A 23,264-nucleotide genomic window follows, 5' to 3' on the forward strand; every position below is an offset into this window, starting at 1 on the left:
AGATAAGATCCCGCACGCTGTGGATCACTGGCTCGATCAAATTATAGGAGGATTTATCACCGAGTTCGCGGTAGATACTTCAGTCAGCTATAGTGAGGTGGAACGATGCTTCCTCAAGGGACCATGAGGTAAGTGCACTAAATATTTTAACACCTGGATTAAGATGCTACTGTGTGAAAAACAGGTTATGCGAATAAATTAATGTTGGGGCTATGCAGAGTTGGAGGATCTATAGAAATGAAGGTAGCACGGAACTAGAAACTATCCCCTTGATTTCGCCACCGTGAGAAAGCGAGGAAGAGCTCGCGAAGGTCTCACCAAGAAGTGCAATCAGTTTGATAAAGCAGTGAATTCCACGCATACCACTTCCACCACCACAGTTCAATATGGCAAGCGCGATAAAGTTGCCGGTGTTCAAAGGAGTAGGGAATGAAGATCCGGACCAGTTTTGGTTCCTGGTAAGGGTTGTATGGGAAGCGTAGGGAGTCACAAATGAAAATATAAAGAAAGTAACACTGGTCAACGCTTTGCAGGATCGTGCACTGACTTGGTACATTAAGCACTCCAATGAAAATCTGAACGTAGGGATCGTGGATATCTAAGCTGCGCTAAACAAGGAATTTAGCAGGCAAAAATAAGAGACACAATTGATCGTCGGATTTAAGGAAATTGTGATGCTTCCATGCGAGACCCCTTGGGAGCTGGATCAGAGTCTGAAGTGCACAATTTGTGAAGCCAACATGACCTTGATGGATGGGCAACACCATGCATGGTTCGTAGCATCGCCAACACCGCATCTAAGGAATGCGCTGTCACGGCAGAAGCTAACCACTCAGTCTGAGGCCTTGGCGATCACAATGAGACTGCACGAGACCCTAATACAAGACCCTAACCTGGGAGAATGCATAGTTGAAAAACTTATGCCTTGAGATGCAGAGTTTGAAACAAGACAGGACAGCTCGCCTAGAAGCATGCGAGGAGGTATGGTGCATAAAGTGCAAAGGCCAAGGACATGAAAAGGATCACTGTCTAGTCTTCGTGAACTACCTGGTGGGATGAGGACCAATGCCATTGAGACCAGAGGCACAAGCAGGACCCAGTGTGGCACCTGCATTATGGTGCATGATTTGTTAGATAGGAGGGAAGCATGCTACGGATAACTGCCATCTATTACAAAAGTATACACATAATTCCCAACAGTTGTTCTATAAATTTTACAAGTTAGTAGGCCACGATGAGCGTACTTGTAGAAGTTATGAATTGATGATGGAGCAGACTCCTACCTATAGATTTTAGACCAAAACATGGGCCCTCGATCAAAATGCAGGGATGGCGCGCACTGGATTTTAGAGGCGCAGATGAGGTCGAGGTGGAATGGGACTAGGAAGAGGTCACAGACAACTGATATGTTACAATTGTGGAGGACTAGGGCATTATGCATGTGATTGTACAAATCTGATGAGACCACCATGCTTATATTGTACCTAGTTTGATCATGAGATGGAGGACTATCCCACGCTGATAGAGAGGTTGCGCGATAAAGGAGCACTCCAAACTCCCCCGACTCAGGACCCGCAAATGATGAGATTTGAGCCGTGCGAGGAAGACTTGAATGTAAATAACATGCTCTGAAGTGGTGTCACGATAGGAGATGACAAAGGCAAGTAGCCTAAAGAGAGTGCCTGGGTTCACAAAGCTCCAACAAGGGAACCAGACTTTGATTTAGAGCATGTTAAAAAGACAGTCATGGAAGCTAAGAAGAGCTTCGTGGATGCCTCCACTTCAGGAAGTAAAGACAACATGGAACCGGAAATGGACCCATCATTGCTCACTACATTTTTGGAGACATGCACGAAGCTGCTTCTTGATAGAAAAACTGTGAAGGGACTGCAAGAACTCATCACTAGATGTGCTGGAACCACGCTAGGAGAACCACGCATAGTCCTAAAGCTTAGGAAGCACACAACGTGAATAGGGAGAGAGATGAGATTGACCACACATATCGGGGAATATGAAATGGATCAAGTGATTTTGGATCTAGGATTGGACGTAAATGTCCTACCAAAGAAGACATGGGAGTGCATGGGCAGGTCTGCACTGCAATGGTCTCCTATTCAATTGTGAATGGTGAACTAGAAAATATCCTACCTATGGGAATATTGCAGGGAATAACGGTAGATATCGAAGGTGTGAGTGCGCTTGCAAATTTTGAAGTGATAGATATTTTTGATGACATTAATCCCTATTCCACATTGCTTGGAATAGATTGGGCCACTCACATGAATGGAGTGATAAATCTAAAGAAGTGCAAGATGATTTTTGAGAAAAAGTCACTGCATGTAGTGGTACCTTTAGACCCTATAGAAGGATCGTGCTACATAGAACCAGTGCACGAAAATGACAACAACAATGATCTGGACTACATCTACAAGATAACTGCATGGGAGAAAGACTAGGTAAATCCCACCGTGGATGGCAGAATCTATTGGGAGCGCGAAAGTTCCTGCACATCAAATTTTGACAAAGAAATAGAATGATGGAAAAACCAGTTACACGAGGTAACCACGCTCAACTGTAACATGATGATAAGGTCGCTGCACTGGATGGAAACATAGGTAAGATATCTACCTATGTATGATGGGTTGAGTGAGGTGGATGATTTCCTGAAGAAATTAGAAAGAGAAGTACCAGAACAGTAGCAGTTCGACGCTCTAAAATGGGTACTGCGTTCTACACTCACAAGATGGTGGGGTACGTATCAAAAAAGTTTTGAGGACTGGTGCGAATTATGAAGGATGATGCACATGCGGTTTGGAAAGCCTCATATGCAGATGACAACTGAGCATGACAGACAAAATACCCCACGCACCCACCTTTTTAGATGGGTACGGGTGTATGGCGTGAAACCTGCACGAATGCATAGCAGCCTCGCGATAGGACACATGACCAACAAGTAGAAGCGGGAAAGAAAATGGCGAAAATGACCAAGAAGTATGGTATGACCAAGCACGCAGAAGCTTTTGACAAGGTACATGAAGCATTGAACATGGTCCACCATGAGAAACGAACTGATTGGGACCTGCGGGTACCAGCAGTTCTCTGGGCTTATAGAGCCATGTACAAAACCCTGACCATGCGGGCACTCCGAAATTGAAGTATGAAGTGAATGTTGTAGTCCCCATGGAGCATGCAAAGCCTAGTCCGCACATAGTAGCACCAATAGATATGATGGTTTGTGAAGCCTGGAAAGAAGGGATCTGTTAAATTGGCAAATAGGGCCAAACTCCATGTGGGTCGGCTTATTTATGGCAGCTGATATTTTTATTGGATCCCTCTCGTCGAGAGGTGTAGGATTGATCCAAATATCATCCGATTCCGATAAGTATTTATGGAGATATGAATTTATTTTGTTTATGTAATTATTATCAAGCCGACTAGCTCTTATGTAGGCTAAAGAAGCCCAACCGACGTTTCTATTCATCATCCTCATTTTAGTATAAATATAGAGGACTTGAAGTCATTTCTTCACACACATTCTTGATGTGATCTCCTCTCCACGTCTTGGGTTTTCGGAGAAGGAGAGTCACAAAAGGAATGCGTTGACCTAGTTTGATGATGCCCTAAATCCAATACAGTCATAACCTTACACGTTGGTCATGGTGAAGCCGCAGATGGAAGGAGCCCTACCTCAGCGATACACAAGGCATAAAGAGTACTTATACACTATCACATTCGCAGTTCTTGGAAGCAACCATGAAATCATCTATACACAGGTCATGAATGTATGAACAGCTGGGAGACCTTATGGAATTTGTCACGTGGAAAGAGTCGTTAGTGCGGACACAACCGACCTTCCTAGAAAGCCTAAGACTCTCTAATGACAAACAAGACAAATAAGAGCAATCCTTCTCTAAATATGCTTTTACAATATGAGAAATCAAGTGTTTAGATCCTACCTGTAATCCAACGCTGTTGTAGTAGTCCAACTTCGTTGATCCGGATGAGCTCCTCCTTCCCTTCGAAACCTGCATTCATCAAAAATCAAACGATTAAATAACACCTGAATATCACATAAAATAAAACATATTTAACATGTAGACCAAGGAGTACATGAAACAACTCATTAATAACAAATTGTTGAGAAGAATGGACTAATTTGTATTAAAAGGTAACAAAAGGAACCATTACAACCTGAGCCTTGGTGTTGTGCAAGCTCCTCCCAGGGTCCACAAGAGTTCTCCTTTACTCTGATCAGCTCACCCACCTCCCAATGGAAACAAGTAAAGATGGTAATCTCTCCTCACAAGCTTCTACAAGGAAGTCCTAATTCCAGCAACATCTACCCTTAGGAACGTTCAGCTTTCAACCTCTCCTCCCTTTGGCCCAATGCCTGTATTTATAGTGCTCTAGAAAAAGTTATTCAGGTCCACCATCAATGGGATAAGTCCCTCTTTGGATGGGATAGCTCCCTTATTGATGGGATAAGTTCCTCTTTGGTAGGGATACATGAACCATCTGGAGGCGCTTCATACATGTCAAACATACTTCTAGAAGAGTCTAGAAATGACCACAAGTAACTTTTTTAGAGTGAAACTTGTGCCTTTTGACCTTTACAGGAGTACGCACTCATCCCTTTACATACAGAGCGTACAAGTACGCAGGTTTTGTGAACTTGGGTTGCGTACCCGCAGGGGAGGCTAAGAGAAACTGCGTAGCAGAGATAATTGATTTTTAAATGACTTTTCTCTCTTTCTTGAAGTTTGACATGGAAATCAGAGGCACGAGACTTGCCAAGGAGGATAGTATGACAGTGGATGGAGCCATACTAACTGCAAATAGTCATGGTGACATTTTTTAGTGTAACAGATTGCCCCCTAAAGTGCGAAGCCTGTAGTAGATTAGGGTTTTTATGATCTAGGAAGGGTGAAGTACTTTATCATTTCAAGGAGTATCTTGCGGAGGACTCGGTCAGAACCTGCAAATATTCAACACAAAATATATATATAAGATGATATCATCGCTGAGGTAGGCATTCCCATACTCAGATTGAAAACTTTAACTAACAATCTAACTACTGCTCTGATACAAGAATGATTTCACAGTACATCACAATCATAGAATTTTGTAGACATAGTATGGACGCAGCCATCTATTTATGATTAGTCTACTGTATAATGAATACAAAACTCCTCGCAGCCTGGATGTTGGAAACTAGATCTAGGGTCTTCATTTCTACTTCCCAAATTGGTACGATTCTATCCATGCGAATAAATGAGTTGATGTCGCGCATGGTAGAAACCACTTGATTGCCAGTCAATGATGTAAACCGTTAACAAGTGTGAGAGAGACCATCAGTGATGTCAATGGTTCTCAAAGTACCCAGTACAATCCATGAAATGTGAATGAATGAGTTGATGTCGAACACGTCACGGAATCCTCTGATCGAAAGTCAATAATGTAAACTGTCGTCAAAGGCGAGAAACCTACCATTGATGCATGCAGCCTTCAAGGTATTGACGATTTCTAAGTCATCTTTCCAGATAATGTGCTGGTGTCGATAGAAAGCGACCCGTTGCAGGCAAGCCCACAACACGAAATCATTGTTCAAGTTGAAGAAATGTTGCTGTAAGGACTGACTCAGGGATGGTCAAATGAATGACAAGTATTTTGCATATGAATGGTTTATTTGCAGAGACCTCTTGAACACATAACGACACGACAAATGGTTTGGTGACGATTGACCCAAAGTTAATACCCGGAAATGGTTGAAGACTTTCAAAGTGGTTTGATCAGCTTTTAAGGCAAAGGATTTCCCAACCCAGGTGAATGAAAAGTGTCGTGTTCAAGAGCGGTGATAAGGTTCTTCTGTAACAAAGGATAACAAATTGGTTCATTCTTCTCTCTTTTCCCACACCATTTCTGGCAAGTACCTCTTTATTTTTTACAAGCTTGAGGAGGATAACATATGCTTGATTATATGCTCATCCTTCAGATGAGTCCAACATAGTTTAGATTCGGACCCTAAGAAGGAGTGGTCCGTTCCTGTTTGTAATCGAACAAGTCCTTTACTGTGAAATTTTAACGAGTCCAGTATAGGAGAAACTCGGCGTTTTTCATTTTTAGAGAGTATGAAAAAACTAAAGAAGACTCCAAGGTGAACTTTTTCGTAAATTTGTGTCTCCCAAGCCCGAAAAAGTATAAAATAATACCTGAGAGAACCGCTTGATCTCGCGACCAAGGAGTACTTTCATAATTAGTGTCTCTGACCTGAAAAGTAAAAAGCGATCAAGGACACGTCGTTTTATTTCCATATCGAGTTTGAAACGACAAAAACCCGGCAATCTTTTCCTGTTTTTACGGTCAGAAAAGAGCTATAAGGGGACCATCTTTTAGTTCCATTTTAACGAGTGTAAAAGAAACGCTCGACAATCTTTTCATGTTTTACGAGTCAGAAAAGAGCTTAAAAGATGACTCTAATGTTTTGGTTCGTGAAAAATGATGATTTTACTCTAAAGTCCTTTTGTCCTGCACAAAAACGACACATTACTCATACCTATTTAAGATGGGTAAAAATACATTGAAAAACGTCCTTTCATGGTGAAAAATAAACAAACTTAGCATTCATTCATCCAAAAAACCTATAAAAAGACTTTTAGCATGTCATTTTTACCATTTTACTGTTGAGGTTTAGAAAAGGGCTTTTGACAAGAAAACTTCCCGTGGACTTTGCGGAGAATCCGACCGTCAGAATCGAGCGTCGTCTCTTTCAGGTATTTCACAACATCCTCCTCTTCAATTTCATCTGTTTAGAATTTAATTTCAAGTCTTAGTTTGATTTTTTGGAGGGTTTAGGGTTTTAAAATGCGCTTCTCGGGGGACGCAGGTGCCCCATGGGCGACCTGCGTACCCCGACTTTTTTGTATATGGAAAAAAGGTCGGGGTACGCAGCCCGCCTTCAGACCAGCTGCGTACCGCCACTCTGTGTTCTGAACGCGGGGTGCGTACCCCGTGAAACGCGATTTTTTAAACCCCAAACTCCAATTTTAACCAATCCAAAATTGTTTAATGGATTCTAACTATTGTTTCTTGGTGTGTACGTCACTCACCATGCTAGATTGGCGTGAAAGAGAGCACGAAGATGTTGATTTGGCCGCAATAGGTCATCAACCTTCTATTGATGCATTAAAGGCATGCGGTCTATAAATACTGGGCCATACCTGGCATGAGGGCCCAGGTGCCATTCTTAGAGTGGCTGGTTGAAAGGTGGAACATTCAGGAACAATGTTTTTACATGGGAGAACAGCAGCTCGAGATAGAGTCCTCTGACATATACTTTCTCACTGGCTTGCCTAACATGGGCGAGCAACTCTCTCTATTCGGGACTAGGCCGGGTGGCCAATCCCTTGCTAGTCTCCGGCTAGAGTGGTGCAACAATCAAAACCAGGAGAAGGGGATAGAAATCAAATATATATCCCGACCTGAACTTATGGTAATTGCCTTTACAGTTACCAGACTTTGCGGTGCTGTCGCTTTGCACATGGCCACTGGATCCCAAATGCGGATGGCTATAGATTGCTTCCAAGGCACCATTTTCAACTGGTGCGATGCTGTGTTGGCCAATATGAAGGGCCAACTAACCAGGGCAAAGAGAGGACAACTGAAGACCTTTGGATATGGGCCTTTAGTTGTGAGCTTTTCCCTAGAGAGAGTTCCAATGCTGATCCCCCAGCATCTTACAGTTCCAGTTGGGGCTCCTCGGGAGCCTAAGTTGACGAGATGGGTCGCGGTCATGGCCCGGCATCCTGATGAGGGAGCAGCAGTTGTTCGATTTCCTGATGGTTACTTTCACTGGCTAGAGGGCCAAGTCTTTTCGATTCAGGATTTTCCGTATGCCGGAATGGATTTTCGCAATGCTCCGGACATGGTTCTTCCACAGGGAGAACAATGGGACGACAGAGGTACTTCATTCTTCACAAGTTTTTAAATTATGTATATTTTTTTGTTTTTATATATCGCCTCAAAACTGACAGCACAAATTTTCAAAATGCAGATGTAGGTCCACGGCGTCCGGTCAACCTCCGGGCTTTTGAGAGGAGAGTACCAGCTGTACTAGCACCAGCCCCACAGGATGCGGCCGCAGAGACCTTAGCCGAGCTGGAACAGGATCTAGAGCGTCTGACGGTGGATATACCAGAGACCACTATAGATGACATTCCTATCTGACTTCAGCGCTATGTGGTCGCAGTCCCAGGACCTTTCAGGAGGTTCCTGTGTAGGGTAGCGCGGGCAGTGGTCTCGTATAGAGAGCACCACCAGTGATTGGCTAGTCACTTTTGTAGACACATATGACATTTTTGGTTTTTTGTACTTATCATTTTTGCCGATCATAAGGTGTTTTTCAACCTATGATTGAAGACGATGTATATTTTTGACACACTCCTATCTATATATATCATTATTACCGGCTTATTTTGTTAAACATGTGTGATGAAATGTTTATAAATTTACATTTATGATTGTTACAAATGTCTATTTAACATTCGAGACACCATTGCATCTGCTAATGTATTTAAAGACCTTGGAATATGCTGATATTCAATGTAATAAAATTCACGTTCCAAGAGACGCACCCTCAAAAATAATCTTAATAACACTGGATTTCTAATGGCATAGACTCTATTAAGCTGTAATACAACGAGTTCAGAATCTAACCTCACTATCAAACTCTGAATCCCAAATGAAATAGATTCAGATAATAATTCAATCACTGCACTATATTCTGCAATGTTGTTTGTTGTTTGACCGAGGCTCACCCCATGCATAGAAACTAACTCGTCAGAGGGCGAATAGATAACATAAGCTGCGGAAGAGATATTCCATGTACTACGACAAGCACCATCAGCAAATCCAATGTATGTTTGGAGAGGCGTCGACATCTACAATATCAAGAGTAAAACCAAGATAAGCCAGAATAACGACAAAAACACACTCTTTAAACTAAGCACACAGCGTAAACTAAGCAAACATACCAGTTAAAAAGAAAAATAACCTAACTAAGACTAACTAAATCTCCATACCCACCATTTAAGCATAATACCTCTTTAGGTAAAGTCCATTTCTGGGCTTACCCAAAGAGTCCCCATCAAAATCTACCAGCTCATAGGCCCCTTTTGCCAGCTTTCGCTTGACAATGTAGGGCCCATGCCACATGGGAACGAATTTTCCAGCACCTAATTTATCGTTAGCTTGATCATATAATAGCACCAGGTCTCCTTCCGAAAAATTACGAGGGGTCACGTTACGGTCATACTGAGCTTTCATCCTTTTTGCGTGAGCCTCGATTGCCAAAGCAGCGTCACGTCGAGTCTCATCTAATTTAGCTAAGTATAACAGACGCTTCTCCTCTTCGGAAGTAGTTGGGAGTAATTCGATAGCCATTTGAAGTGATGGGATTTCGCATTCAATGGGCAACACTGCTTCCAAACCATAAACTAGTTGGAAAGGAGTGAACCCCGTTGATGTTTTTACTGAGGTTCGATACGCCCAAAGCGCTGAGAATAACATGTTATGCCAATTCGACCGACGAATACCAATGATTCATCGGATCATGATAATGAGAACTTTGTTGATGGATTCAACCAAACCGTTTGCTTGAGGATAATAAGGAGTAGAACTATCATGGCGTAAACTAAGCTGGCTTGTAAGTTCTGTCATCATAATGTTTCGAAAATGGCACCCATGGTCAGTGATGATCGCTTGTGGGACACCAAACCTAGCAATAATATGATTGAATACGAAAATCGCTGCTGTTTTGCCGCTTGCCTCGAATGTAGGCATCGCCTCGGCCCATTTAGTAAAATAATCAACCGCAAGGATGATATACGCATGCCCCCCGACCGAGTGAGGGTTACAAGTAATAAAATCAATACCCCATTTAGCAAAAGGACCAACGACAATTATAGGGTGGAGAGGAGCAGGTGGTGCGCGCATCTTGCGATCAAACACTTGGCAGTTGTGGCATTTTCGGACCGCAATGATACAATCTTTAAACATGGACGGCCAGAAATAGCCAGCACGCAACACCTTCTGGGTTGTGGCATACCCAGACATATGACCGCCACATGCTCCAGAATGACAGTCATTCAAAACCTTTTCTACCTCTTCATGAGTCAAGGAACGACGAAAAACCAAGTCTGCCCCATGACGATAAAGAGTATCTCCGATAATTTTGTATTGTTGGGACTGGAATCGAATTTTCCGGCGTTCCGAATTTGAAGCTTCGGGCCAAAAGGATTGGGTTTGGAGATAGACGATTATATCCCCATACCACGGATCTAAAGTGCTGATAAGAAATAGAGATTCGTCCGCAATGGGTTCCTCTGCCACAGTTTCCGTGTCAGCACGCGGGAAGTCACACATCAATTCCGCAAAAACTAAGGATTTCTTAGACTTGGACTTCTCAAACTCCAAATCGAACTCCTGTAGGATAACAATCCATTTGGAGTACTTGCCCCCTAGCAATTGTTTTGTCAAAATATAGATCATAGGGTTGCAATCCGAAATCACTGTAGTTTTATGGAGAAGAATGTAATGACGGAAACGCTGGACAGCTTGAACAGCTGCCAGGGCCAATTTCTCCACATACGAATATTTTAGCTCAGTGGGATTTAACGTCCTACTAAGATAATATATCACATGTTCTGTTCCGAATTCATCTTCCTGAACTAAGACCATTCCAATGGTGGAGTGGGAGGCGGCGAGATACAAAAAGTAGTCCTGGTTGTAGTTGGGAGGATGCAGCAACGGTGCATGGGTCAATGCGTGCTTAAGTGCATCAAAAGATTTCTGAGCTATCTCATCCCAAGAAAATCGAGTGTTTTGTTTCAACAACCGGGTGAAAACCTTTGTAACCTCGGCGTAGTTAGGAATGAATCGACGTAAAAAGTTTGCTTTCCCCTGCAAACTTTGGAGTTGGTGCAAACTCGAAGGAGGAGGCAATTTGATGACGGCTTCGACCTTCGAGGGATCGACGTGGATACCGGATTTTGAAACGACAAATCCTAGCAATCGTCCCACTTCTATGCAGAAGACACATTTGTGTGGGTTCAACCGAATTCGATAATGCCGACACCTCATAAAAATAGCTCGTAAATGGACAAGGTGATCAGCTCGATGTAAAGAATGAGCAAGCAAATCATAGAGATATGGTTGCAAAATGTGCTTGATGTCGTGAAACGCGTAAGACATTACCCGTTGGAAAGTGGCTCCGGCATTCTTAAGTCCGAAAGGTAATTTGCAATAAGCAAACGTCCCCCAAGGACAAATGAAAGCCGTTTTTGGTTGATCGGCAGGTAGAATATTGATTTGGTTGTAACCGGAAAAACCATCCATAAAGGAAAATATTTCACTGCCGGCACAATCATCAATTATTTGATCGATATAGGGTGTAGGATAGTTGTCTTTTGGACAAGCACGATTTATATCCCTATAGTCGATACATATTCTTATTGTTCCTTGTTTCTTGTTAACCGGAACAATATTCGATACCCAATCCGTTAACGGGATCGGATAAATGAAACCTGCTTTCAACAGCTTCTCGACTTCTGCTTTAATCGTGGCCGCTTTCTGAGGGTGTATCTGACGTAGACGTTGCCGAACGGGTTTAGCATCCGGGTAGGTCTTGATTTCATGAACAACAATGGAGGGATCAATTCCTGGCATTTCCTCATAGGACCAGGCAAACACGCCGCGGAATTCTTGAAATAGGACCTTGTATGTTTGAATTTCGTTATCTGTACACGAGGAACCTATATGAACGTTTTCAATAACTCCGGTTTTGATTGAAATGTCAATGGCAATAGTTTGGGAAATGTTTCCCAAATTCAACTCTGAATCAGGATGTTTCATGGGATTCTGAGCGTCCCTGACATATTCAGATGTAAAAATTGATGAAAAATCATTTCCAAAGTCATCAGCCTCAGGTAAAAACGAAGATCTATGATGAAGATCTTCCCATGGTAGATCATCTACACTTAGGATTTTGCGAAGTTGTTCGTCAGATGACACAACTTCGGGAAACGTTATCCATTCCGAGGTTGACGTGAAAAATGATTCCTCACGGACCACATTCATTTGGTCGAATTGGGTTGAACTAGAGTCGGAAAAAGACTGCACGGCGTCATAAGCAATTTCATATGGACACAAAGGCATTGCATTACCGAAGGAGTCTATTTCAGATTCAGATGGGACAATCCAAGGATCATCGTAAATAATAGCGTCTAAAGTAATCATATGAATGGATGCGAATGAAGGGTCTGCATTGATGGAAGGAAAGGGAAAAGTTCCCAGTAAACCAGAATCTTTAACCAATCCTACACCAACATCCCTGTAAGGGATAGTCGTTTTACCGACATGCTGGATACTCTCTGAAGAGGCTGGGTCGGATGAAAAGTAAGCCAGCTGGTCTATCGTCATGATCTTACCATTATGTGGGAACTTTATAACTCTGAAGACCGATGACACAACCGCTGTCATAGCGTAAGACCAACTACGACCCAAAAGAAGGTTGTAGTCTAGAGGGGCATCAACCACCTCCACATCCAGACTAACGGTTTTTCCTTCAACCCCTATAGGCAAATCCTGTAGAATGCCAAATGGATGGAACCCACGGCCATCAAAGGCCTTAAGAATTGTCGGGGATTGGTTCAGTGAAGGAGAACCAAGCGATCTCCAACACTGAATCGACATAATACACGTAGAAGCTCCTTCATCAATTACAGTCCGATGAATAGGCTTGTTTTTGACTATCACTGGAATCTGGAAAGCCATTTGATGAGGGAGACGTGGTGTACTATTTTCTAGATCAAAGATTATCAGGTTCGGGTCCTGAATATCAACAACTCCTATAGCCGACAAGAGTAATTTTCGTTGTGCTGGGCATGATTGCAGCACTTCCAAAGCCGACATTGCTGAGGGTGAAACAGCTAAATCCTCAAAAATGTTATAATTCTGAGCTGCTCTCGCATGTGGATTGAAAGCAGACTTTCGAGGTATACCCTTGGCGGGCGGTTTAATTATCAAGTCTGGGTTAGGTTTCTTGATCTGTAGTGGATCGGAACCGAGAGCTGAGGTTGATGGATTAGAATGAGAAGATTCTGCTTCTTTGCCATCAACAGGATTCTTACTACCATAATCTTGTGATCGAGTCGCAATCTGTACATGAGACATCATCAATATGGGTTCTTCACTGGCACTCGAGGAAGAACCTATCATCTTACTCTCCTGCTTTTGAAATGGATCTTTCAAAACAGCAGGAGTTGGGGAACCTTTAACGATTTTCACAACCTCTGCTTGATGAGGGCAATCTCTTGTGAAATGATCTTCTTCACAAATTAAACAAGGATAGCGAGGTTTGCGCTTTTCGTCGTTAGATTACGACTTCTCTTTTTTCTCCTTTGGAGCCTTGTCTGCTTTATCCTTCTTCTTGCCTTTCTTCTTACCACCGTTTTTTGATTTAGCCGTAGATGACTCTACAACATGAATATCGGCAGTAATTTCAGGAGAATATTCTCCTGTCGGGGAGTCCGGTAAGGTTATTATTGGAGAAGAATTCTTTGAGGATTTCTTCTTACTTTTAGTATTCACCGTACCAATCATGCCATCAGCAACATGAGACCCCGAAGGAGCAGCAACAATTTGATTCGACTTAGGAAGATCTGGGATCTTCTTGTGCAACGTACCCGACTGAGTGTAAACTAAGTCAAGGTACTGGGCTTGAGCAATGACTTGCTCCTCAGTAACTACTCCGGCCTTAGCTACATCTTCAGTAATCTTTGGTAATAATGATTTTACAAACCATTCAGCTAAGATTTGGTCCGGGATAAAAACTTTCACTAAACGTCTTCGACGTCTCCATTCATGAATATGATCGGAAATATAAGTGGAGGTCGACTGTTTTAATGAAGTTAATAGCTCCGTGCCGTTATCGTATCTGACCGGCAACTAAAAATGAGTTAGGAACGAGGTAGCTAACTGGCTAAAATTGTAAAAAGAGGCCCGTGGTAACTCAATGTACCACTTGGCCGCGAGACCAATGAGCGTACGCTGGAAAAGACGTAAGCGGATCGAATCATCCGAGATAGAATTTGAAGCACACCAGAGGTGGTAAGTCATCACGTGATTGGACGGATCCTCTCCAGACTTACCTTCGAACTTGGGTATATCACTGGGCAACTTATTTGGCATTGGCGGCCAGAACGGAAGATATTGAATTGGATCGTTCGTTAGGCGCGTCAAGTCCGGTAAATCCAAAGTTGCGATAAACGGTAACTGCCAGTTAGGATCTCTAAAACTCTGGGTCACAAGACCAGTCCCAGGGGGAGGATATCCAGGATAACTAGGAACAGGAATCGCATTAGGGATATTATATCCTCCTGGAAAACCAGGATTAACCGGACCATACTGGGGTTGTTGAGGTTGTTGATAAGTGTACCCAGGATACGGTTGATACTAGTAAACCGGTTGTTGGATAGCAGGACCGAATTGGTACTGTCCCTGGTACTGTTGGTGGGTAAATTGAGGTTGCGTTGTTACAACAGTACTTAAACCAGGCTGTCCTACAGGCATCTGGACCGTGGTTTGAATCGTAGATCCGGACAACGGTAAAGATGTCTGAGGAGTGGTTGCAGAGACAGTAGAAACCGGAGCTGTCGATACTCCAGAAGTAAGTGCGGTAGATGTTGCGGTAGTTGCAGCAGCCGTTTGAGATGGAGTACTAGGTGCGATTGGCGGCTGAGTAACTACCAAAGTTACAGAAGTTTGAATATTTGACTGGACAGGTTGCGGTTGCTGGGGTGGACCAGAAACTACGGGTTGTCCAGTTTTAGGTACCAACTGTATACTTGGCTGCAACACCTGTTGACCTTGTGATGGATCCCACACTATCATTCCGGGGTATTGACCCGTAACAGGTTGAGGATACTGAGATCCATAACCGGATTGAGGATAGGATTGATAACTGAAAGGCATAGTTCCCATACCTTGAACATATGACTGACCTTGAGGTGGTTGATAACTTTGACTTGAGTATTGACCTTGAGGTTGATAACCTTGGGGTAAATACTGATACTGGGGTTGACCTTGACCTTGAGGTTGATACCCTTGAGGTTGATACCCTTGGGGTTGATACCCTTGAGGTAAATATTGATACTGAGGTTGACCCTGGGGTACATATTGAGGCTGGGGTTGACCTTGAGGCATGTATTGTACCACGGGTACATACTGACCTTGAAGCTGCCCCCCAGACACAATTTGTGTACCTTGAGGTTGCCCCCCAGGCGTTAATTGAGGCTGTCCCCCAGGCGGTAATTGACCACCTTGAGGTTGAGAAACGGAAACTGAACCTGACATCATGTAAATATCCCCTACACCCAACGGTTTAATACCATTGTTTCCAGCTAATAACCCATGATCAATGGGTTGAGGAGATGCTCCCGCAAAGGTACCAGAAAGTGATTGATACCCGGTGGGAATAGAAGGACCGCCGTGCAAAAAAGATTTAGGAGATTGAGTAAACACGGACGACTGACCAGACATATTTACCGGAGTATAAATACCTCCCGGTGGAAAAGGAGTACGAGGTGGAGAAAAACCTACCCCTGAGTTGTCTAAATAATTGGTTAACGAAAGGTACCAAGTAGTACTTCTAGGAGGACTGTAAAAGATAGATTCATGCTCCCGGAGATCAATAGTAGGTTGATCTTCAAGGGTAGATACGCCTAATTCTTCCTCTGGAGCAAGTTCTTCAATAGCTATCAAACCAGTAGGAAGATTTTCGGTGATTACTCTTTCTACCCTAGGTGAATCTGGTACACTAGAAGTTGGAGTAACAGGTTCAGATATTTCAGGTTCTTCGCCTATATCACTAGTAGATGAAAAACTACCAGCAAGCTCAAAAACTTCAACTGCTTCAGGATTATAACCTGTCTCTAGACTTTGGTAATCTTGATGGACTACCAACGAAGACTCTCCTTTTTCTGGTGAACCTACTCTACTGCCACTAGGAGGAGTTACAAGGACCTTTAAACCTTCATAATGACTTGGGACCTCTTGAGGAGATTCACCCCGAAGTCTACGGGATCTTCTCAACAATTCGGCCACAGAAACAACCTCAGGAGATTTTCCCCGAAGTCTACGGGACTGTCTCGGTAATTCCGCCACAATTAAAAACTTTTAACTACTACACACGCAAACAAAGTAAAATCTCAAAACAAACCACCTAAAGTCTCTAAAGAACCAAACAAATTTGAATCATACGCCTAAAGAATCTAGGGCGTCAAACCAAGCACAAACAGTAGCCTTCCAGACTGAAAACGCTAGTTGGAGATGAAACCCAACATCGCTGGAGTCAGTACAGAAGTGGCGGGTGGAACAGTTACCCCGGCAACCTGCTTAATGAATAGACCGGCACAAGTTCCTCCACTTTAACCGTCTCGAGTGAAGTGAACCCCCCGGAAAATCCAAGTGAGTCTAGCCGACATCTGTTCCAGGTACAGTGGGATCTTCCCTCCACCGTCACCTCGGTATAATCCTAAAGATAATGGTCACTAAGGTTACCAACCGCAACAAATGCACCTGGGGGAACAGTCTACACTCTGACAGCACGTAAGGGCAGAGTATCAAGCTCAATCCCCTTGCCGGTTCCTTGACAATAATCTAAGGTTTACCGACAAGTGACCCCTGGCTCCTCGACAATGGTTAATCTGAGGTTTACCGTTTGTGATATGTGCGTGTCTGGCGTCGTTCCCAACGAGGGAGGATTGATCCCCTCACTGGTTCAGACACGAGCTCGTGCTTCTTCTTTAAGAGGAGCTTTCCCAGAGTACAAATGAGACAATTGGATTTATTCTATCACAAGATAAGCTACTTGTTTGGTTTTGTTGTCTTGGAGAGTTAATTACTCTCCTACTCCAAGACACTAGCCTGATCTAAATTGGTGTTTCAGAGCCCTAGTAAATAAAAGTTACTACGTTGATTTTACTTTAAGCGTTAATTTTATGGTTTTTCTTAAAGACAAAAGGTGATGGAGATGAAACTGGTGGTGTGTAGACTCGACTCGCAACCACTACAAAGATGCACCTAAGATGATTTACACTACTTTTATTTTTCAATGAATCTCCTAACTAAGAGAGTTGGAAAATGCAAATTTTATAAAAAACACTTTCTTAGTAAAGACAATCAAAGAAACAATTCTCTTTATCTTTTCAAAACACACAACTCATGACCACTGATTACTCTACGAAATTTCCTTTTTCTCCCAAAAGTCTACAAATGCTACCAAAGCAAACTTTTTCCAAAAGAATTTTTTGTGTTTTTTCTATGTTAATAAAGCATATAAAACTATTTTATCAAATCGAATTTAACAAATCTAATACAATCAAATCAAATTCATTCAAAAGCAAATCAAAAGCAAATTTACCTAAAAGTAAAAATAACGAGGACAAAAGCCTACAAGGATGATTCCCGGATGTTTTACTTAGTCAAAATGCAACTAAGGATCAGTTCATGCAGAATCATAAACTAACCAAAAAACAAAATCGAAATCTTTTTGTTCTTTTTTCTCAAGAATGGAATTCAAGGCTTTAACAAACAAACTTTTCGAGATTCGTAAAGAGAAGACACAAAGGTAGGTCTCTCACTAGGGTGACTTCTATGACAGGCCCGACTCCTAAGAGGACTGATCAAAACCAGGGAGATCCAAAATTTGACAACCTCTAACGCCAAAGTCACTACAGGACCAGTTAAAAATCAAACCCTAAGGCAAAATCCCTATGAATTCCACCAAAACCCTCGACACTAACGGGACAAGTTCAGGTGAAGATCTTTGACAGTAAACTGATGGATCTGGGCAGTAAAAACAAAGTAAAAGCAAAATCTAAAAGAGCAAAAAGCAAAAATTGAAATTTTCTCAAAATTGACAGGGGTACGCAGGTCATCTGTTCACACAGGCGCGGGTACGCACTGTGCACAAAGATGCAGTGCGTACAAGTACGCACTGTGTTAAACCCAGAGACTGCGTACTGCTGGCAAAGCTAAGAAAAATAAAAAACTAAATTGACTCTAAGCTAACCCACCCAAATACACAGCTAAACAACCAAAAATCAGAAAACAAGCAAGTTTTCTCATACCAAAATATCAAATCAAAAAGAACTCAAACACATTAATGGAGTCCCCAGTTGAGTTGCCATTTTGTCACGCGGAAAGTGTCGTTAGTGCGGACACAACCGACCTTCCTAGAAAGCCTAAGACTCTCTAATGACAAACAAGACAAATAAGAGCAATCCTTCTCTAAATATGCTTTTACAATATGAGAAATCAAGTGTTTAGATCCTACCTGTAATCCAACGCTGTTGTAGTAGTCCAGCTTCGTTGATCCGGATGAGCTCCTCCTTCCCTTCGAAACCTGCATTCACCAACAATCAAACAATTAAATAACACCTGAATATCACATAAAATAAAACATATTTAACATGTAGACCAAGGAGTACATGAAACAACTCATTAATAACAAATTGTTGAGAAGAATGGACTAATTTGTATTAAAAGGTAACAAAAGGAACCATTACAACCTGAGCCTTGGTGTTGTGCAAGCTCCTCCCAGGGTCCACAAGAGTTCTCCTTTACTCTGATCAGCTCACCCACCTCCCAATGGAAACAAGTAAAGATGGTAATCTCTCCTCACAAGCTTCTACAAGGAAGTCCTAATTCCAGCAGCATCTACCCTTAGGAATGTTCAGCTTTCAACCTCTCCTCCCTTTGGCCCAATGCCTGTATTTATAGTGCTCTAGAGGAAGTTATTCAGGTCCACCATCAATGGGATAAGTCCCTCTTTGGATGGGATAGCTCCCTTATTGATGGGATAAGTTCCTCTTTGGTAGGGATACATGAACCATCTGGAGGCACTTCATACATGTCAAACATACTTCTAGAAGACTCTAGAAATGACCACAAGTAACTTTTTTAGAGTGAAACTTGCGCCTTTTTACCTTTACAGGAGTACGCACCCATCCCTTTACATACATAGCGTACAAGTATGCAGGTTTTGTGAACTTGGGTTCCGTACCCGCAGGTGAGGCTAAGAGAAACTGCGTACCAGAGATAATTGATTTTTAAATGACTTTTCTCTCTTTCTTGAAGTTTGACATGGAAAGCAGAGGCATGAGACTTGCCAAGGAGGATAGTATGACAGTGGATGGAGCCATACTAACTGCAAATAGTCATGGTGACATTTTTTAGTGTAACAGAATTAATGGATGAGACCTTATGCAAAAAAAATATATGTCATACGCTGTTCTAACCTAGCCGCAGTCATAAAAGGGTATTGACTGCACCATGTTTAGGTGCAGTCATGTTGAGACAGTCTCGTCTTGTAATATATCAGAGTTTGCCTATAATGGATCTAGCAGCGTGGTACACAGTGCATCAACGCAGTCAGGATTATGGTGAACGCAATTTAAATATCCACCTCATGCTAGATTGTCACATATAAGGAACGCGGATATATAACGCAGTCATATAGCCGGTCATATTCATGACGTATGAAAACAGTTAAGTGATACCCTCACGCAACAAATATACGCAGGACCGAAGTGATGAATCCGTGTGTGATCAGAGATCTGACAGTGTAGATTTGGAAACCTATACATGATGAGGGTTCTGCACATAGCTAGTCGCAGGTAATGGAGAGATCTGGCCGCAGTCCTAGAGGGGAGCTCTAGCCCTAGTCGTAGTCAAAGGGAGCTTCAATACGCACTTAAGGAGTAGCCCTTGATCCGCAATCAAGAGGCCTTAGCTGCAACCAAAAGGGAGGCCCTAAACTACAGTCAAGAAGAACCCTAAGATGCAGTCAAGAAGAGATCCTTAACTGCAGCAAGAAGGGGTCTTATCTCAGTGTGAATAAGCCTGAAAAGATAGTGTGTTTGCTGTAGGTAACATCGTGATGAAAGAGGCTGTTCAACACATGGTTTTAAGACTGTTTGCTAGATAATGAAGCCGTAGTCATAAGGTCTGAAAAGATCAGTGCAGGGCTAAATAGCATATGTGGATTAGGTGCTAACATTAAGATGAGTTCTTATAGTCCCATATTGATGCATTGATGATGTTTGTATAGCTGTTTTGAGAACATATGCTACAGAAGTTGCTATCTGCTAGGCCAAAGGCCATGGCATCATAGCAAAGGCTATTTAGGGCTGCTATTTGTGCTCTTATCAGATTTGCAGGTGCTGCAAGCTATCAATGGAATGTTTCAGCTATGAGGGTTACTAGATTGATGATCTGCTACAACACTCTTATTGGTTGAAGAATGTCATGAGAATTCAGGATTGCATCTCAGAACTGTCATCATTAGTAGAATGATGGTCTTGCTACTGCTGTCATAAAATCTCATGTATTTGTACTATCTCTCTCTCTCTCTGCTGAACTATTGAAGAACATTAAAGAAGATTTGATCAAAGGGTTTCCCCACACATTGTGGGGTTTTTCCCTGGCTCGCGCCATATCTTGTGTCCTCTTGTCTTGGCTTGTCTTCTGCGTTTTATATTTATGTTCTATCTGCAGTTTATCGTAATGTTGATGTGATTGCTAACTGTCAAAATTTAAATAAATTGCTCTAGCATAGAACATACCTAAACTTAATAGGATCACATAATTGCAAGAAAAAAAACGCATGGGACTTGAGGACGAAATCCAACAGGGGAACGTTAGACTCCAATAACTTGAAGAAGAAAGCAGATGATTAAGAAATAAAAGTGCTCTGGTGGACACAGAAGTCAAGAAGCTGGAGGATGGGATAAAGGAAGATTTTCTAGCTGAAAAACCTAGAATGGTAAGTGGTTGAAGGGAAAGTACCCCTAGGGTCCTTTGGGCTAAGACTCTACCAGACTGAAAATTGCTTATTCAAAGAAACACACACACAACCATCATCTTTACTTTTAAACAAATTCTAATGTTAAGGGTACGTACCTAAGGTCCTACGTTCGAGAAGGCCTTTAGGGTCCAAACCCTTCTTGGAGTTCCCTTCTTCTTCATTTGACCTATAAGACAAACAAATCAAAGAACACAACAGTACATGTACAAATACTTATGTATAAACCATCTTTATGCTATAAAGTTAGTTATAAAAATCTTTAAGTAACCACTTGCATAAGAATTCAAAACAAGAATCTCATAAGCATAAAGAAAGATTGTTTCGGGAACAAAGACATGTTTCTTTATATATAAAGGCAAATAAAGTACATATAACGGAAAGATATCACCTGAACACCTTCAGCAGGCTCCAAGCAAAGCTTCCTCCCGGATTCATTCCAGCCTCAAGCCTCCAACAAGAGCTCCTTCCAAGTCTTACTCAATGATGATATCAAGGATGAATGATCACGAATACACATGGAAACAAGGGTTTCCTATGCAAAATGGGGGAAGTGCAGAAAGCACCAAGGAATTCAGACTTGGTCTAAGGGGAAAATCTCAGCATAACAATCTTGCTCTCCTCTTTCTCTCCCCTTTTTGGCCTTCCCTTTGATGTCTTTTTATACCATCTCCAAAGTAGTTTTTTAGTTAGGAGTTGGTTGGGAACAGTTGGGCCACGGGCACTAACAGGTGATCCAGCAGGTAAAACCCGCGATCTCCGCCCGAAAATAAGGAATTTATTATTTTTTTAAGTGTTTTAATACATACACGCGGGTTGGGTATACACAGACCCGCGTGTACACGCGTTTAACTCAGGGCAATGTCGCGTATAGGGAATAAAACACTGTTTTTTAAATTTTAGGACCACGTCTGGAAGGAGGGGTTGCCCTAGGCCATGAGTGCAACATCACAAACCATAAGAGTGAGATTTGGAGCTATAACAGTAAGGCAAGGTGCGTATGATCATGCTAACAAGTTTGCGAACTACCATTGTGAATTGATTAGTCTGATGCCTTGGTTGGGTCCACATGTTGCTAAGCATGATGACAGGGGTAGCGCATTGCAAATGGTGAAGTGTGCGAGGCCAACCGTAACAATAAAAGGTGGGGATTCTCTAGGAACCATGACGGAGGATAGGATGGAACTCTACACAGGTGGTGCAGCCACCTGACTAGCTGAGATAAGGATAGTCTTAGTGCTCTAGGCAGTTGGAAGGGAGCGCATGACTATAAACTATTATTCCCAGGAGCTGCGCGATATTGGAGAGGCGTGTAGAAGCGAAGAGTCACAAGACCTATTACCACACACAGGGGGCTGCACTTTTGCACGAGTTAGCTAGAAAGTGATAGTTGAAGTCAATATTCATGATGGGATTCTCGAATTAAGGCAAAATGGAGTGGGCAACAGGCATTTAAGACGCAATTTATGGGCATGATTTGGGAAAATCTACTGCTAGGAAAGAATTAATGAACCGGAATTGGGGGGAACGGTCGAATTCGAATTCAAAAAGTGTTGTGAAATACAAAGGGTTGCCCAACAAACAACACTTGGTAATTTGAAAATTGAGTGATTGAGTAGAGCCCTGAGTGTTGTGAACCGAGCGTTGATTGAGCCCCTGAATTTGCAAGTGATAGATTGCAACACAGATACAATGGCAACAACTAAGGATGGTATGAAGATAGTAGAAGTGACTGTCGAGGAGGCCGTGCAGGCCCTAACTGTGGGGGATGTTCCAGAAGGTGCCAGGATTATGGTAGAAATCTTGAAATCACTGTACACACCAAGATCCAAGAAAGACAAGCAAGCAATGGCTCCCTTACGCATGTCCCCGTGGAACCTGCTGTGCAACAAACTTTCGATGGAGGAGAAGGGGAAGATGTCAATATAGAAATAGATGAAGAAGAAGAAGATTTGCAGGATCTTACCATCGTAGGAGAAGAAGATGAAGGCATGGAGGATGATACTCAGCCTATGCACCCTGCGACAAAACTACTTGCCTATGTCCCCCCGTGAAAAGGGAAGGCCAAAGTGCCCAAGGACCTGGACAAGACCAAGAACTTGATCCAGACCCTGCTGTTATAGACATTTTTGTGCCTAACAGCATGAAGCATGAAATGTCAATAATCTAAGGGATCCAAAGTCCCTAAAGATGTTGTTCCTACCCCTAGAGGAACAAGGTCAGCAAACCACAGCACTGAAAATCAGTTCTCCACCTGAAAACACTCAAAAAAAGCTATTTCTGGATCATGTCAGCTGCTCCACTGAGCATCTGCGCTGAATGTCAACTGCTCCACTCTGTACCT

This window comes from Pinus tabuliformis, chromosome 7, assembly GCF_031772625.1.
Source record: "Pinus tabuliformis cultivar Carrire ecotype Pingquan chromosome 7, CPIR1, whole genome shotgun sequence".
Taxonomy (NCBI): Eukaryota; Viridiplantae; Streptophyta; class Pinopsida; order Pinales; family Pinaceae; genus Pinus; species Pinus tabuliformis.